This window comes from Sinohyriopsis cumingii, unplaced genomic scaffold, assembly GCF_028554795.1.
Source record: "Sinohyriopsis cumingii isolate HCF-2022 unplaced genomic scaffold, ASM2855479v2 utg000624l, whole genome shotgun sequence".
Classification (NCBI taxonomy): domain Eukaryota; kingdom Metazoa; phylum Mollusca; class Bivalvia; order Unionida; family Unionidae; genus Sinohyriopsis; species Sinohyriopsis cumingii.
In genome coordinates, this window is record NW_028315919.1 from 903,517 (window position 1) to 923,666 (window position 20,150).

General features: G+C 36.5%; 1 protein-coding gene across 3 annotated transcripts in view; it reads left to right on the forward strand.

The window, feature by feature from the left end:
* Positions 1-2,215: 2,215 nt before the first annotated feature.
* The window catches only part of LOC149773578 (uncharacterized), a 29,877-nt gene continuing 11,942 nt past the window's right edge, over positions 2,216-20,150 (forward strand). Inside the window, exon 1 of one of the 3 annotated variants that reach the window (XM_089946274.1) lies at positions 2,216-2,351. The gene's annotated coding sequence lies outside the window, so the exon portion shown is untranslated. Of the gene's footprint in view, positions 2,352-2,941; positions 3,076-4,920; positions 9,886-20,150 lie in introns of those variants that run through there. The other 2 variants (XM_089946275.1, XM_089946277.1) reach the window with 2 other exon arrangements.

The window sequence follows — 20,150 nt, forward strand, 5'->3', positions numbered from 1 at the left end:
CTATCTCTCTCTGTGTCTCTGTCTGTCTGCTTCTCACTCTCTTTCTCTCTCTGTGTCTTTGTCTGTCTCTCACTCTCTGTCTCTCTTTTTCTCTCTGTCTCTCTGTTTGTCTGTCTGTCTCTCACTCTCTGTCTCTCTCTCTCTCTCTTTACTAGCTTCTTTCGGTCATCAAATCATAGTTGCAGACCGCGCTCTCTCTCCACTGCTCAGTCAGACGTGGAACTATTTGTTTTTTCCCCTTCAAATAAAAATATTGTATACAGCCTAAATATATGTTAGAATTTTTTTCTGAGAACAACAAATATTACCATTCTCTCTTTGCGTCAGATATCGTCTATCGAAAATGAATATAACTAGCTACGGTTATTTCGCCCCCAACACACACACACACACACACACACACACACACACACGCACACACTTAGTATCCCATTGTCATAAATCAATGTCTTGTTAGCTGTTCCCTACTGAGACCGTGACATAATTGGACCTCTTTTGATAAACGATAACGCCGCGATGTATCTATACATTTACCAGCTGAATTTGACACACATTAACTCGATTCTTTGCAGAAGAGAATTCACATCTTAATTACACACGAATTAATGGACTTCAATCCTTGTCCTAAACAGGTTAATTTGGTAAATAGTGATTCATTGACACAAAATTTTAGACATAGGAAAATCGATCTTCAGCATAAGTGATACAAATCATTTAAGAGAGATAATTTACATATTCACATAATTTGCGTGACAAGAAATGCATGAAATCTTACAACATGATTTCATTTGCATACCAGACCTCTAAACCTGAACTCTTTCATATAGCGAATTATTATAAGACATTCTTGCAACATGAATCATTGAACAAGCGCTCATTATTTTTGAACTGAAGGAAAAATTAAAATAAGAATTTAAAAGGAATAAATTCAACAATAATTAAAAACTTACACCAATGAAGATGCATTGCATGTAATTGAGACAATATATTTGTGCCTTTGGAGCCACCGCTCGCTATCATCTGAGAATCTTCTCCGTCGTTTCTCTGGATACTGGTCTCACAAAGTTCCAGACCCCCTTATCCACTGGACTGTTTATTATACAGACCGATCTACCGATCTCAGAGCCAGCATCCCATTTCGGCAGGAAATTTTGCACTATTATAAAACCCCTAAATTTTGTCTGGGAACACTCCCCCCTCGTCTAGCTTAGCCAACCAGGATTACTACTTTACCCGACAAAATTCTTATCAGTCCCATAGAAGTCATAGAATTCTTCATATATTCCGCCTTTAATAGCAAATATTCTGAAAAATATGACACCTGCTCCAAATGGACCACACTTTCCTAAAATATTCTCTGGTTTAAATAAACTCTTGGTATATTACCGCTACGACCTCGCGTTAACATCGTCCACCCACGTCGGTTCTAACTGTTAACAAGCGGGTCCTAATTAAAACTCAGTTCATACCCCAAACAGAACAGATTAATTATTACAAGTTACCTAGATATAGCGATCCTAGCCAATACATCAGATTTAATGGGTACGTGTGTCACAATGACCACGAAAGAAATCACTTTGACATTATACTACAGACATATTATTCTACAACATTTTGCACCATTACACGTAGAAATCCTCTTAAAGTTTATGATTTAAGCGTCAATTCATTACCATATGAAATATATGGAAGTGAAAAATTTGCGTTTTGTACCCCAGCCAACATTCAGTGTATATTTTTATTTGGTTTACATTGGTACCGTTTAGTTATGTGTACTCGTAGAAATATATATTGATCTCGTAAAGGACCCTGCCTTATTCAGTCTGCTGACGGACGTGTTTCAGCTGTTATTACCAGAAATACATGCCGATATAATTAACTACGTGCATGCTTTAGTGACCTTTGCACAGATGAACTATACACATAAATCTGTTTCTTTGCATCTTAAATAAGGCCACCGAAACAAATGCAACCAAAAATAAAATAACAATAACAAAAACATGGAGAAAAAGGAAATATTTTTGGTTTACAATTCCCTGATAAAATAAGCCAACTTTCTTTATTTGCAAGAAAGGTTTGAGAAGCTCAACTGAAATACTATTTATGGCAACACAAATAGAAAACCCCCGTACGTTTATCGTGTCTATATTTAATCGTCATTTCTCATTTCTGAGTACCTAAAAATAACCTTAGGCTCTAATGCAAATGGCTGGTAAGAAACTAACTTCATTTGAGGTTACTGTATTCGGAGCAGACTGATGATATTGAATAAATCTGATATTCAGTCAATACAGCGCACGCAGGTGAGAGGAATCAATGTGCGGTTTACAAAGTGGACTAGAACATGATAGGTATGCATTCATACGTGGTATCTACATTTATCATTTTAATAATCAAGTGTATGGATTGGAAAGAGACAAAATCTCGTGAAATTATTTCCTATTACTGCATTTTTTGTTTACATATAGGCAGAAATTGTATTGATAGAGACTGAAGAAAAAGATGATCTCCCGTTTTATTTTTCTTACTCTCTTTTGATATAATTTTAAATATGTTAATTAGACCGCTAACTAACAGTTAGTTATAATGCCTTTCAAAGAGGAAGACAGTTGTTTTGAAATTGACAGTCACAGACTGAAAGTAATTCACACAGATTCTTTATACTTTACTGTATGTGTACTGAATGGAAATAGCTTAGTGTTTGGATAGTTAAAATATGGCTAGGAGTTTAAGGAAATAATCTTTGTCGAGAATGAACATTCAACAAGTGCAATATAATACAATCGATATCAGAATTTCTTAAATTTTACGTTCTAATTACATTTGTACCAAGTTACATGTCATTGTTACAATCAACCAATCAAATACTACAAGGCCTTAACTACTGTTGCTATTTTATATTATTGGCTCCGCCCACAATATTTATAGCTAGTTCTCGCCGCTAAATTCAGCGTACAATGCGAAGAGAACGGGATTCCAGAATCAATGCATTTGTTTTAAAAATCCGGATATTTCATTTCGGTGTTTGGATTATTCCTATTCGTCGTTGCCATATCAGGAATACCACGGACTTCTGTAATTATTAAAATTTATTTCGATTTCATTCCACTGACATATTATATATGCTTTTTGCTAGGTAGGCTATACTAGTGTAATTTGTATGGTCACAAATTTCTCAAATTAGGAATTCGTCATATCGTACCCAATCACCGCTTCACTATTTTTGTTTTCTTCAAGGAATCTTTTTATGCTAAAATGTCTCGACAACAAATTTCGATAGACTGATTGCTAGATACTTTGTTGGTTCTGACAATTATATGTAATTGAGCGAGACCATTATTGCGATATGAACTATATTTGGACGTGTGAAGTGGGTTACATTTAATTTTTAGTTCACCTGACCATAGGTTAAAGTTCGCATATGGTATGGTCAAGCGTCCATCGTCCGTTGTCCTTTCATCGACCGTCGTTCAACATTTAATGTTTTTAATTCCTTTTCAGCACTCTTCTAAACCAAATTCAAGGATTTAAAAAAATTAGTTAATTATATAAAGCATTCTGGCTGAAGGCCTTATAAGTCTGTACAAATAAAGTAAATCCACTTCAAATCTAGCCGCAGTGGATGAAACATTTTAACAACCTATCTAAACCGCTCAAGGGAAGCGAACAGTAAGCATTATTACATTAAAAACTAAATTAATTACTCAACAGAACTGGAGTAAATCAGTCCTAAAGCAATCTATACGTTGTAAACTTTTCAGGTATGTACAACTAAAGCCAATTCAAATTTAACACAAATCTTCCAGGCATGAAAACTTTTAGATATTACAAAATTATGTCGATTCGCCACAAAATGTCCAATGATGCTGAAACTAAAATGATATAAATTACTTTTGTTTCCATAACAAAAACTCGTTGTCCAACAGAATTAAACCAAATTTCCTTGATAGCGTTCTGGCTTAAAAGGACTTTGGAATTGAGAAGAATGGTTTTAATCCGACACTTAATATGGTTGCCGTTACTAAAAACAGAAAACGTTCAAATCATTTATCAAAACCCTTGTGAACAGAACTTGTCCAAAGGACAAGTTTCGATGTTGGCCAATTTTGTCCCACAAATTGGCGATAAACTAAAGTGTTTGTAAGAGTATTTGTTGTGGCTATTCCATATCCATTTTATATCAATTGCAACATATGTACACGTGATATAACGAAACAGTGTGAATGTTAAAGTTAATTATGTTCCTAAGTAGACTTGTGTTCAATCAAAAACTCGAATTTTCCGGCCCGTTGATGTCCTCAGAAACTAACAGCGCATATGAGAACACGTTTGATATTTTGACATAAGATACTTTTTGTAACCATCTAATAAACATGCAGATTTTATACATGTTCTCGTTTGAGTTCATCTCTAAAGGGCAAACTTTCATAGGATATTGGTGGGTATTTTCTCTTTTTGTTTTTGGATGGAATTTGAGGCATTTTTTTTGCGCAAACCATGATTGGAATATTTGGATGAGAACAGCTGCATATAGAAAAGGCGCACGGAGGTAATTTTGTTTTAAAAAAAACCGGTCGCTAAAATGGAATAAAATGGTCTGTTAAAAGGGAATTATCGTAATAAATAACAGCACCGTGTATTTTACATTAATCACGTTAAGTTGTATTTATTATTTATAGTCTACTCATCTATGGTTTCAAATAACAATAAAGCAAAACAAACAGATAATCGAAGCATATATATATATATATATATATATATATATATATATATATATATATATATATATATATATATATAAGTTAAAGCGGTTTCGTTTTTAGTTATAATGAATCAGATGGTAGCTGTTCGACCCAGACTGTAGTCTTTATTCTTTTAGATTTATTATCTTTTCTTTTTCTTTTCTTTTGCATATGGCCTAGTGGTTAGAGCGTCAGACTCGGATGCGGGATGTCGTGGGTTCATTCCCCGACCGAGTCAAACCAAAGACTTACAAAAATGGTACTAACAGCCGCCTCGCTTGGCGCTCAGCATTAAGAGGTTAGTGTTAGGACTGGTTGGCCTGGTGTTAGAATAATGTGACTGGGTGGGACATCATGCTACATGTCTGCGGCACGGTGCCCCGGTGCTAGACATCACTATAAACTGCCCCATTGCAGACATTGTAGCGATATGACTGAAATTTTTTTAAAGCTACGTTAAAAATCCAAATCACATCATCTCACATCTTTTGCATATAAATAATTTTCTATTTATTTTGCTTTCTGTGATTCACGTTTATTCTGTTCGCATCATTTTGGGGGTCTTACTTTCCATTTGTTACATGTTTCTGGTGAATAACTCAAACTGTTTTCTATCCAAACTTTGAATTCGGAATTTAAAAAATAACTGTCGAAGTATTTTCTATAAAATACTACAATGTCATCTGATTGCTTACACATTAATGTTGTCCAAAAATGCCGGGCGTGGGGGCTGTAAAAGGCACTTAATAGACATTGATGGCTATATCATGCAGAGGAAGTGAAAGCTATGTGCCTTTTCCAATGACACACTGAGACAGCCATCCAGGGCTGTACCCTTGGAAGGTATCACATACGCGACCGTTAGATTACGAACCCAATGTTCAACCATATGAGCAACCGCGTCCCTCCCCCCCCCCCCCGAAAAAAAAAATGGTGTCTAAAAATGCCGGGCGTGCGGGCTGTAAAAGGCACTTAATAGACATTGATGGCTATATCATGCAGAGGAAGTGGAAGCTATGTGCCTTTTCCAATGACACACTGAGACAGCCAGCCAGGGCTGTACCCTTGGAAGGTATCGCATACGCGACCGTTAGATTACGAACCCAATGTTCAACCATATGAGCAACCGCGTCCTCCCCCCCCCCAAAAAAAAATAAATAAAATAAAAAATAAAATAAAATGGTGGGTCTCTTAGTCATAAAGGGGTGGCACGTGTCTCATGGAAATTGAACTAAAACAAATTTGGCGGTGAGTCATGTCATTAACATTTTGCCAGTGTTCAGTTGCTACATATTGAATGTCTTATGCCTTTTGTTGTTGATTTTTCAACGTATTTGTACATATGTGTTGCATGTGTACACATGTGATTGTGTGTAAACATAAAATGAAGTTTTGTCCATACCGGAAAAAATGTCTACCATAGTTTTATTTGAAGTTAAAAGATAAATTAATAGACTGATTGCCAGCCTAAAAGCTGTATAAATTATATTTATCCCTGAGTATGATGTTCCTTTACAACACCTCCCGCCCCCCCCCCCCCCCGATGTTCAACAGCTCGATGTCATGTCTGAGGGTGTTATCGTTTTTGCTTTGGTTTAAATCAATTTTTCAGAACACGATTCATAGCGGCCAGTGTATTTGGTGGAGGAAAAACCCGGAAAAAAAACACTTACCCACAGGAAGCCACTGGCAAGCTTTTTCACACACCCACACTGTCCAAACCTGGGACTCGAACCCGCGCAGACAGATGTGAGATGTAGGTGATCTGTAGAGACGACCCCCTTAGACCACTAAGTCCCCTGGGCCTCGTCTGTTGGTGTGTACCTTTGCGTGCGTGAGTGTTTATAAATACTGCTTACCGGATATGAATGGATTCCCAATCAATGCACACGAAAAACATCTTGATATTTGTTACACCTAAACGTTTGATTATTTCATTGTCACGTAATTAAATTTAACACAAAACAATTGGTTTACTTGTATTTTAGGCCTGGGCTTCATTTTCGGTTGGTGGTGGTGGTGGGCTATGCTGGGATTTTCTTTTCGAGCCTGTTTTTTTTTTTTTTTTTTTTTTACCTCAAGAAATTCCTGTCAGCTAATAAAATGGGTATAATAGTTTCGTTTTACATCTATACATCAGACCAAGAAAAATGTTTCAAGGTATTTGAGAGCCAGGTACATTGTATGAGTTCTAATTGGTTAAAAGGCGGCAATAACATTGATGAAATAATGAGTGGATGAACGGGAGTGTACACTGGAACAAATACATTTGATAATAATTGGTCTACTGTTTTATTTTTATTTTCCTTCCCTTCATTCTGAAGCTTTTAAGTTTTAAAGACGATATTTTTTTATTATTCAATATGGCTGTCTTCACCAAAATATTCAAAAAAGAAAACCCTGAACATTGCCTTTTCTTTAGAATGCAGTCAACAGAGTTTGACAACAGAGTTTGACAAAATGTAACAGTAAGCATTCTGGCTTAAGGCCCTTTCAGGTCTAAAAATAACGCCAATTTGGCATCAACTTCGGCAAATGTTACTAATAATAGAAAGCAACGAAAAATGTTTTCACCTTTTATTTTCCAAGAGTATTAGTGACCTTGAAGACTTTGGCAAGAAACGGATTCATTTTTGTAGAATTAAGCTAAACCAAAGTCATAAAATATGAGTATTGATTCGGGTCGAACCATATTTGTTGCAACAAAGGCCGAAACAACACCGCTGAGCAGACTGAGAACGAGGCGATCATTCACGGTGCCAGATTTTATTTTGTAAAAGTACTGGAATCTACCTCAACCTTATTAATAACATATTTAACATCTCAAAATGCCCCGCATTTGTTGTTTTCCAAATAATTATTTAATCAACTGTTTAACAAATAAATGTTACACACACACACACACACACACACACACACGAGTGACCAAGTGGTTTAAAGCATTCTTCGTTATGGATTACTGCCATCTCACCTCTGTCTGCGTGGGTTCGAGTCTCGGATTCGGCGAATGTGGGTATGTAAGAAAGCTTGCCAGTAGCTTCTCGTGGGTCGGTCCGCCACCATTAATACTGGCCGCCATGTATAGCCTATCGTGTGCTGAAAAATGGCATTAAACCCTACAATATATTTCACTATCAATCAAACGTTAGGATGTTGACGAACTAGAACGTAATCGGTCTTCTAACATGCAAAATCTAACAATGTGTTGGCGAAACCGTTGATGTTAGAAAACAAATGAACAACCACAAGAGTTACATTAGCAACAAATCAACGAGAAACTCGCAACCACTACAACTCGAATGGGCATTCATTCGATCGAGTACCTCGAGATATAACCCACTGAATCGAACCTGAGATGGACCGATATAGGACACACACGTAAGGAACGACACTTGGTAGTACACTTGAAAATTCATAGGGAGTTCGGATTTATTGTAAAAAATCTTGCGTTTCAAATTAAAGCGTATCACACATATACACACACAAGCAACCTATCCGGGGAGCGGGCCGTTACTATTTGTAACTTGAATGCATGTAATGCTTCTACAAATATCATTTCCTTTCTAGCCAAAATCCTCCAGACTAGTCATTTCGAAACAATGGAAATAGTAGTGTGTAGACTCTACATCCATTAGATACCCATTTGGTCTTAAAGAATAAAGCAATGAAATTAAAGAGGATTTTTGTTATGTATCTATCTATATATAGTATACTGGATTTTTCCAAAATGAACAACGAAGATAACGAGAATGTAGATACGTATATGTTCTCCTCGTCACTATGGATGTCTGTTCCTTAAATGGAATCAAATCCTGCAATGCAGCACGGGGTGGTCGGCCTGATTGTCTCCATCCTAATAGTTATCTGGTCAAGCTTTCAATCCGTGTTCTTACATTTAAAAGTTCTGGCAAACAACACTTGTTACAAATCAGCGGAACTGCAATAGGCACGAATGAGGCAATATCGCCAGTATTTCCATGGAATCAAAATGGATCGAAACGGGCAATAATTTCAAAATGGTTTTTTAATTTACCAGTTGCTTCCATCCTCCGAAGAAACTGACCGGTATTGGAAGCCGACTGACACTCACAAGTATCCTTCTACCCTAAGCCCTAAACTTATAATAGATTATTCGGTAGCACTGGCACCAGATTAAATCTTCCTAACGTCTGCAAGAATATTTCAAGAAGTTCCAAAGTAGACAAGAAAATTTCAAGAACGACTTAGTACGTGTCAAGGTAACTTCGGATAAGTCCACAGATTCAGACACAAACGGTTGCACAAACAAGCACTGCTTAATCTGCAGATACCTGCCCAAGACGAAATCGGTCGGTTCCAAAAAGGCTGCCTTGCTGTCAATCAGAAGTTAGGATATGGAAGCAACTATGTAATCTATATCCTGACATGCAAAATATGTGCCACTCAATATGTGGGTAAAATAACTGATTTCAAGAAAATGAATGAATTACCGGCACAAAACCACATATCACAACCATTGCAACTCGGCTGATTACTGACATCAAATGAATTGATGCAACATTTTTTTTTTTTAAATTTAAAAGTGTCTCGAGTGAAAAGTTTATACAATTCAGGATTTTAATTATGTTACAAATAGAACAATAGCTTCAGTTATATGTCAAGATTCAAGAAGATAAAATACACAGAAAATAAACTCGCAAATGTAAAACGTTGAGTTGTCATGAAGAAACTAAAAAGACAGATGGAATACTTTATAGGGTCATGTCATCTTATTTAGAAGGATTAGAGTTCGCACTTAATGTTCATGATATGTTTTAGCTCTTTAGAAAATAAATCTTTTCCAAATTATACATTGTATGGTGATCTTGAATATATCATAGAGTCATACAATCATGCGCAAAACTGAGAGTGAGAGAGGCCTGTTACCAAAAATTTATTCGCGTCAAACTTCTTACAGAAGGTTTTCCTATTAATTCAACAGCGTGCACCAGTCCACAACATATTAAGAATAGTTTAGAAGAAAACTCAATAACGAGTGACACCATCCTGTCGCATTCTTCAGCTGCTATTCCACACTGTGTTTCCTGTATCATTATCAGTTTTAGTTTTCGACTTCATAGGGCTTATATATACATACGATGCTGCACCCTTCAAGTATAATCAGGTAAGGATTTTCGGGACGGTTTTATACCATTCAACTAGGAATAACTCGGAGATATAATTACATGGGGATTACTGTTATCTGTTGCTATAAATAGTGGCTGATTTGAACCGCCCAAACCCGCATTACAAAAAATGAATAGAAGTTTGACTTTGTTTATGAGGACAAGTTGCAAGACAGTACAATAAATCACGCATATCTTTTAAATGCATGAGTGCAATATAAATTGAAAGTAGAAACACGCATTTGATCCAAGGTCCTCACCGTCACATTAAGGCAGATATATATAAAGACCAAAAGTTCCGGACCAGCACAGCTTGTCAGTAAGAGGTCTTACATACTCGTACTCCTTATCCCCCAAAGTAGCCTCCTGAATCTCAAATAACCTATATACACACCTCAAAGTGGTCGAAACGCTGTCCGTCATCCCCGGTGCCATTAAATGTTCGGGGTTGGTCGGTGCACTAAGTGTATCAAGGGTAGACACCTAACGTCCCTTGCATTATAACCAGACAAACATGCCTGGAACCTTATGGTTAGCTGGACTAGTCAGGAAATGGTAACATTATCTCACGTACTCTTGACGGTTACTGATATCTGATGTCACAAAATACGCCTGATGTCACAAAATAAAACCAGTCTTGTTTCAAGACTTTTCACAGCGATTAGATACCCATTCCCCATCTTCGCTAGCCAAGGTTACGATATTTTATTCCTATTTACACCTAGGCATCGAGCAGATATTGATGTGCTTCAGGGCTGCAAAATTCAATGGACGGCAAGCCGCCGCATCCAATCAAAATTAAGTTGTTCAAATTTGAACACTGTTCCTACATGATCGAGACAAGGGAAGCACTCAGTTGGAATGGGCTCATGAATAAGCAATTTTCCATTGCCGATCCATGTTTGTGCAAATACCTTTTACTCAAATAAATAATGTCTTCTCTCTGGTACGTAGTCCTACTTTCAATGTTAAACTTACAAAGTATCCTTTTGAAGTCAGTTGCCTCCACCATTTTCGGCCGACATGCAATACAACGCTCTTACGCGCTATTGGTTAGTTGCCATACATACTAAGGGAGACAATTCACGGACTCAATAGATGTCGCTAAGATAAAGCATTAAAATATCGGTTCGATCCGTCAAGGTGTAGATAGGGTTAACATAGCGGAACCTTGGCTAGCGAAGATTCCCATTCCCTACGCCAAGAACTGCCTCCATAAGTGATTCAATCTGAAATATCCTAATGTGCTTAATGTTGTTTTTTTTTCTTCTGCTTTAACCCGAAAGTCACAAAAATTAAAAACACCGAAATTTACCCCTATACGTTATATTTTTTGCATAACACTGTAAATAATAGCGTTTGAAATTGTTGTAGAAATAAAAATAATTATATTTATTTAAAATGATATATACTTTTCTTTTGCTTCGAAGACGATGGAAAATCTAATCAATATATGGAGGATTCAGCCTGCCCCTCCCCCATATCCTTACCCAACTCCCAGAGGTATGGATGGAGGGGGAAGACTTACGCCTTTGAGTCATTAGGACTTTAACAATAGTAATGCCAATATATTTGCTGAAACACAGACTGTTACTGAAGTCGAGCAAGAATAAAAAAGAAAATACAGAAGGATTATGTTGTAAATATTTGATTCAGATTGCTTATTTATTAGGAATAAACTATCAAGAAAAATCACATCGAGTCTTTACATTTTTGAAGGGCATTTGGTGATGCATGGCGGGCTTTTGGCGTTTTTGTTTTTTGCTTTTCCTTTTTATTGTTGTTGTTGTTTTTTCCTCTTCTTTCTCTTCTCCCGATTTCATGCAAGGCGACTGAGTCTTTATGTAAAAAGTATATATGTAGACAGAGTTTCACTCATCTGTTGGTTCGTTTGTTATTATTCGGCTATTTATGTTTGGAATTTTAAAACTGAGATACGCTTTAAATATGCGGGGTTTTAACTATATTTGCGAACAAAAATACCCTTAAGTAAAATCGTGGATAGGAATATGTAATTTAGTTTGAAGCAAGTGTTAAATAAACAGGGTTTGATTGCAAAATAAGATTTAAGTTCATAAGTGACGCTCGTGGTGTCTCTCCTTTACCCTTTTTGTAGCATAGGCAATTCGCATATTAGCCATATTTCTATCATAAGATCGGGTTCTTTAGAAGAACGGGGTTTTCAGGTATAAAAAAAGAATTATGGTGATATTTTTAGAACATTTGTACTTGTTACCAATAAGGCATAAATATAGAAATGGAAATACGTGGGGTTTTCCGATCTGAATGGCTATATTTATTATCTCCACTGAAATCCATAAACAAGTTTGCAATCAAGAGCGATTCGTTGAATTGAGAAAGTATCGTTCACTGTGCACAACAAGCAAATATAGTTTTTTATTTATTTTTTTGGGATGGGGGTGGTGGTAGGGGTAAAATAGCAAATATCCCCAAACTTCACTTGTTAAAACTTCTAAATATATCCCGCAAGGTCAAAGATACTGAGTGACAGAATAGATAAACGCACGTGCCCATTCACTATATATAGATTACCGTATGATGATGTCAACGGTTCACAATTTATGAGCGAGGAGCGAAGTGTCGGCGGAATAGAGAAGAATCAAGGGCGCCATCAGAAATTTGGCGGGGGGAGGGGGGGGGGGGCAACCATGTAGTCGTCAGCCATAAAGTTTTACGGATGTAGGCCAAAACATGTTTACCGGGAAATCCAAGTGCCCCCCGCCCCTCCCCGGCACTATATGCGGGCGCAGATGAGAAGAATATATATCGGGCGTCACTCTGAGTTCTATATTTGAATTTGTCTTTTCACGTCCAGTAAATGATAAAATGGTGGGAAGTCAGTAGATCCAAAAAAGGTATCAAGGGCTGAATTTCTGAGGTGTAAGGAGTAACCAGTGTCGGTTTCCTATTTTAATTACTCTTTCGTGTCTGAAAAATCACGCTTTCATGAAAATCATTGCATGTTAAAAAAAATGTTCGAAAATACTTAAAATTACAGATGCTATTGCACATTTTGTGTATTTGACTGTGGGGCATGAAAAAGGGTCGTTGCTTGGTTGTTAAGGGTTTAACTTTAACGCTGTTTTTCAGCACATGCTAGGCAATACATGGCGGCAATAAAATTTTTGGAAGAAGAATCGTAGGAAACTCCATGAAGAATATCGACCCACTAGAATCTACTGATAAGCTTTCTCACATGCTCACGTTGGTCGAGCCCGTGACAGACCACTCGGTCACCCGGGGCCCTTCAAAAAAGGGGTGGGGCGGAGTTAGATACAAGATAATTGTCGCACCTGTTAACTGTAGCCTTTTGGCGTGATGGATAAACAGAGGCAATCACAATGCTTGACTTTTTCGAAAGTGTGGGAAAATTAAACTCTTGATAAATGTTCAAGTGATTAACTGCCGTACAAGATGACTCTTATGCTTGCATATATGAATGTCGAACACGCGTCCCGAAAACGCGTCTATGTGCAGTCATTATCATTGTATGAATATAAAAAGTATTAATATCGCCGAAAGAAAAGTGAAAGGAGGAGGTGATTAAAGGAATAAACAAATAATAAAAGAGGCAACAGAATAAAAGTGTGAAGGTTTCGTGTCATGGTATTGTCGTCTAATAACATTTTTATGGATTTGTGAATGTCAAGAAATTAATATTTGGATTGCTCTCGTCGTTTTATCATTCCAAGCCGAGACATTAGCAGAAAATAGTTCAATTACTGTTCCTCCAGCTACTGATAATTATTGGATAATAATTAGGTCTTAAACTTTTTCGCAGATAGGTCAGTAATTGATTCTAAATATCGAAATATTCTTGAAAATTAACTTTGAAAAAAATTTATTTTCCTATCAACATTTTAGCAGATAATACCGTTAGTTTTATAACGATAAAAAAAAAGTATTGGTATTAGTTGACGCCAATATATTCCCATGATACACTTTGCAATGGACTTCAACATTTTAAACTAAGCTGGCCTATACCTCTATTCGTATTAATTACTTTTGTAACTTGTGACTGATTCACAATTACTCAACACGTGTTGTAAGTTCTCAATGCTCTTTCCAGAAATATATATACATTTGCAAATAATCAACAGAAAGATACAGAAAGTTTGTTGGTTTTTTTTGGGTTGTGGGGTGGGCAACATGCAGTGGCCAGCCATTAAGTTTTTCGGAATATAGGCCAAACATCTTTAGAGGTGAAATGGGGGGAGGGACAAGTGCCCCCTTGTCTCTATGTGTGGGCGCTAATGGGCAGATAATGTTACTACCCGTGTTAGAAAAATACTGTGATGGTAGGAGTGTTGTGATAAATGGGGGTAAGGTAAGATTTCTTTATCTATAAATAATGTATTGAAACTTTTCGATAAAGTGGCTAAGTAGTGAGATGTGCTGAGTACTTTTTGATAATAATTAAAATAACTAGAATTATTACCTCGGCGTATTTAACTGAGAGCATGTAGTGCATCCACATTGATACAGTGGACCAGTAAACATATGCATAATAATACACTGATTACTCTAATCACAGCGTGTTTCGATTCTGCCCATGTATGTATCATTTGGGGAAAATCTCAAAAAAGCAAAAGCTGCTTTATTAATATTTATTTGATTAGAAAAATATTGCCTGCAGGATGATTAAAACAACTATATGCATTATGTATAATTAAAAAAGGGAACGAAAGGGGTCCACTATAATACTTTTCCCCACATAAATTGCCTTGCCATCCACATATAAGCCAATATAATACAGCAGAGTATCCCCCCCCCCTCCCCAAGCATGGCGTCTATTTTCCGCAAGAAAGTACGTATGCTGTACCAGGGAAGGACGGACAGCCTCAAAATATATTTAGCATGAATTGAATTTATGCGCATTTTACGAACGATTAGTTTTAGAGTCATTGTTTGTTTTAAATGGAAAAGCTTTTATCCACGTATCAGAATGACGGTGTTAAAAGCTTTCAAAATTGAAACGAGGCTTTAAGTGATGATGACTTCGAGAAATATTCAAGCGATTGATTTAACTTCACTCTGAAATCATTCGGGAAAATAAGGTATAAAATAGAGCAAAAATATCTTAACACTAAAATTTGTATTATCGCGCGTCTGCTTTATGTTAACGTTGCAATGGAAATAACGTATTTAACAGTATATTGTTTTTACTCTACCATTATCAACATATTCATATAAAAGGCGTATAAGCCAGGCATCAACTGTCACTGAACTGCGTTTCTTCTTAATCCCAATTTAGATTACAACATCGATACATGAACATATACTTTATCGTTAATCATATTTCAATGGAGTGAAGAAAAATAAACATGCTTATTGAAACAAAATATTGATCATACGTTTTCTTTATTCACTGCTTATCGTCTATTATTAGAAATGAGGCAGGAAGTTATTGTGGGGTTTACATGCATGGCAGTCTTTAATTGACGGCGAGCACAGATAATATCCGATACAAAAGATAGATCCCAGTATATTTTCACAATAATGCTCCTTATGTTTTACTCAGACCATCATTTATGATCAAATGTCAAATCAAGTTGTGGATCAGACAGTTGTTGTTGTTGTTGTGGGATTTAACGCCATTTTTCAGCACACTATAGGCTATACATGTCGGCCAGTATTAATGGTGAAGGAAGAACCCGGGAAAGAACCACCGACCCACGAGAAGCTACTGGCAAGCTTTCTCACATACCCACATTTGCTGAATCCGAGACTCTAACCCACGGAGACAGAGGTGAGATGGCAGTGATCCGTAACGGAGAGCGCTTTAGACCACTCGGCCACTCGGGGCCCCTTGGATCAGACAGAATCTTACCTGTTATTTTAAAGTTATCACCTTTACTGCTGAAGGTACAGCAGACCACATGATACAGGACGTGGAGAAAACACACTAAAAACCACTTGCTGTTTTATGTATATTCTTACGGATCAAACATTTAATTTTCAGGGCAAGGGGTGGGGAGCCTGGCATATGAAATATGCTATTATGAATAATCCGCGATTTTTCGTACAATTTTGATATATAAACAAGTTATAATTTTTTACCCATATTTTGGCAATAAAACCATTACACCTGTATATATGGGGGCATTATAATTCTTCATCCTTATTTTATTAGTGATAAGCAGGGGCGGATTAAGGCTCACTGGTGCCCTAAGCACTGATAAATCTTGGTGCCCCCCTCCTTTCCACGCTGACCCAGTCCATTTGATGCGATGTCTGTATTGTGACAGTTTATAGAGATGTCAAGCACTGGGGCATCTTGCCGCATATATGTAGCATGATGTCCCACCCAGTCACATTATCCTGACACCAGGCCGACCAGTCCTAACACTAACCTCTTAATGCTGAGCGCCAAGCGTGGCAGCTGCTGGTACCATTTTTATAAGTCTTTGGTACGACTCGGCCGTGGTTCGAATCCGCTACTTCCAGCATTCGAGGCGGACGCTCTGACCACTAGGCCACCGGAGCGATAGTGATAAGTATATAAATTGGATCAAAAGGGAGTTAGTTCAAGAGTTTTTCCCTTTTCCGTTCAATATAGCTTTAATGGAAAGGATGAGAAATTTGGGCGTCGGCTGTGCTTTAATTGGAAGGGCCGAAGGCAATTAACCAGTCGCCCGATGTATGAGTTAGTGGATGACAGATAGATTCAGGTTCATAAAGCCCAAGTTGTAGGCATTTTGGTTTCAATAATCTTGATTTTTCAAAACTTGAAAGTTTAAACTTTCGTTTTAAACGTGTCATTTCATGCGATTTGTTAGTACAGAACCTTATATCACTGAGACACAAAACATAGTTAAAAGTAAGATATGACTGTCATATTACTATGCTAATATATGAGTCATATATTGCGATGAACATGTACACTTTTTAAAATATATTCTTTATAAACGATAGAGTATGGTCGCATTGTTTGCTACATGTGTAATGCCAACTTAAATTTCATTAACTTTTGATTGAACATTATTTGGTTTACAGGTATAAATGCTTTGTTACAGATTAATTGACCTTGTAAACCGTATATTTTATAATGTGAACAGTGGTACGAAGATTGATAACCTTAATACTAAGGTGTACAGGCAAATTCAGCATAATATCGTAGGGTACTTGAAAATAAATACCACGGCAATGCCAGGTCTGGACTTCTCGATAGTTAACAGTGTTTCATACGTGTATTTCAGTGGAATGGTTTTATTATGTAGTGAAAAATGAAAATAGAGACTCATCTTCAAGTAGTAATAAATGTTGATTACGTTTTCGTTTGCTGATAGTCAGAATCGACTGAGCTTGTAAGTAATGTATGTATGCGGAAATGAATCAGAAATGAAACCACTGCGTGGGAGAATGTACACGACCAAACATGTTAGACAAAAGCGTACGGATGTTACATGTGGTCAGAGGTGAAAAAAGCTCACTGTCGGTACAAAATTCGCGTTTTTTTATGGCTGTCTAATATTCAACGCATCAAAAATAACATCGGCAGCTGTAAAGGTTTACATAAAACCTTTATGTGTGAAATTTCTGCGAGGTTTATTTGAATCATGGTGCAGTTTTTCTTGTGTAATAGATACAATGAAGCTAAAGTTCCTGTCTTTTCTCGCCGCCCTTACCATCTTCAGAAACAAATTTCAAAGGTAAGAAACCACAATATACTATAAATTTTGGATCTATACATTGGGTAAATATTCTCCTGGCAACCTGTGAAAATTGAATGCTTTAAGACAGTCGTCTGTTTTTTTTCCCCATTGAATTAGGTGAACGCACTTTTATAAGCTATCACGTGCGTACACTTTTCTACGATATAGAAGGGATGATAGCTATACCAGTTGTATGTAAGTGTGCAGACGGTAGGCATCCAGCAGCTGATAAAACATATATAAAGGAAAACTTGTTTGTGCCTTATTTTACTTTGTAACTGTTCATTAAACCACGTTATGAAGATGCAGTTCAACTATTTTGCTATGTGAGATCTTTTTATCGTCTCTGTGCCCCATATTTAATTTTGAATATCAGGACGTAATGGAAGCATGATTGGTACTTTTGTTTGTGTTTCTTGTGAAATAATGGTATTATCTAATCTCACCCACAACTCTGCTCTTTGTTTCGCATATGCCTATCCAAGAATTAATTTCATATTTCTTTATCTTCACGTTGTCATATGATTATTTTTTTCGTGACAGTTTCATACGATAAAGATTGTGTAAAATGCTCTCTATTTTAGATATGTTCACCAGAGCTGTATGCTGTAATTTATTTGTCAAGTTGACTCATTCTTTTGCATTATATACGAGGATCTGGTGTGATACTGCTTCTCTCACTTTCAGTCTTTATGCATTGCTTGCTTGGAGGAATCGGTAGATGAGTGTTTAGTCTACTTTAATCACAACTGATCTGTATGTTGGTGTTTGTATAATGATCCAAATGTTCGTTCTCCTTGAGATTGTTTTTCCACCTTCTACAGCCTTGTCGATGAAGCTACAAACATCACCATGAATAACAAAAATAGGTAGCTTTGAAGAGTTTGTCCCCAATTCTCCAAAACCGGGCTTCACTTCGGTGATACCTCATTGGTGACATGGTACATTATGAGATATTCCCAGTCCATCATATACGTTTCCACTTTACCGATCTCCTCTGTAACGCTTAGCGTCAAAACGTCATCCACTTCACAAAGAGCAAATGCCTATCAAACAATCTTGTCATTTTTAAACACCGATACCACAAAGACGGAGAAAAGACAAATTAAAATTAGAATAAAAATACATGAATCCAAATCGCTTATAAGTTGTTTATTATTATTATTATTACAAACAAAAAACCCTAGAGTTAGAAAAAGAAAAACGTAATGCTATATTCACTAATAGTTAATATTCGCACACTTAGAACTCCTTTTAGCTTGTAAAGTGTACGGCTGAGCTAGACTCAGAACGTAATAGCTGGAATTAATGCCTTAATATTTTGAATCTTCGTTTTGTTGGTTTCCAGCAGAATATTCGCCCAAACTGTAGATGCAAAATGTATGACCTTTGTAGCCTGTTACCTCTGAAATTTGTTTCTGAAAAAGGTATAGGTGAAAGAAAAATTGGTATCTTCACCTTCCTGGAATTTTATAGCTTGAAAACTGGCATTAATGGAACAAAATTCGATTCAATTTTATACATAGACATTTTATTTTTAGCTTCTCAGCTGACGGTGTGTTATTTTATTTTGTACAATATTTCGATAACCATGAAAAAATATAGGACAATAAAATCTTCGACCTGTACCTTATATGACCTCATCTAATATCGGTCCACTCTCCAAAGTAGTGCAACAATGACGTTGTCTTGCCGAAGGTCAAACGAGATTGACCAAGTTTGGATTATTATTATGTGTACGTAGGCGGAAGTTGTTTTTCTGTATTTGTCTTGATTGGTAAGATAATCGATGGGTTTTGAAGTGATGCTATTTTTAGCCATTTATTTTTGCTACAAATAATATTCATGTACATTTCAAGTTTTAACTAAAACTGACAGACGAGAAATTATGATGCGCAGAAGGAACATGCTATTTTAACCCGATACTAGGAAATAAAGTTTAGAAATATGTTGAATTGTTATGTACTAGCAGGGGCAGGGAAATAAAATATGGCATATATGATGTCGACCGCGAAAACTATCATTATCAAACAACGTCCTTTTCACGCCCTGGGAAGAAGTTGTATCCAGGAAGATTTTAAAGTGTCGACAATCATTATTTTCTATTAGGTAGGATTCTGAAGTTTTTGAAACTCAACTTCCCCTTCCCTTTTTTATTATTTATCGGAATATCTTAAAATTTTGACTTATCAAATTGTCAAGTCAAACTTATTCAACGCCTTCACAGACAATAGTTTATATTACACGGTTATCATTCCCAAACAGTAGTTTTTATTATAATTACACGATCAGAGATATAGTAAAAAAAGAAATATAACTTCAACTTTATTTTACTTTAGATTCTAGATTATTTTCATGCATTTTTAAGGCATCGACGAAATTCATGCCATCAGATGCATACACGGTTGCATGTTACAGCGAGGCATGCGACTACAGTTTACATGTGTTTGCTCAGGATTCACAGTTTTCTTGTTGAGGATACCTTCATAATGCGGAAGAAAGGTATCACTGCTTTATGGTTTTATTTATTTGGATATTTATGCATATAAGTGAAGACAGAGCTAAAGCGTACGATGAAATACAAAATT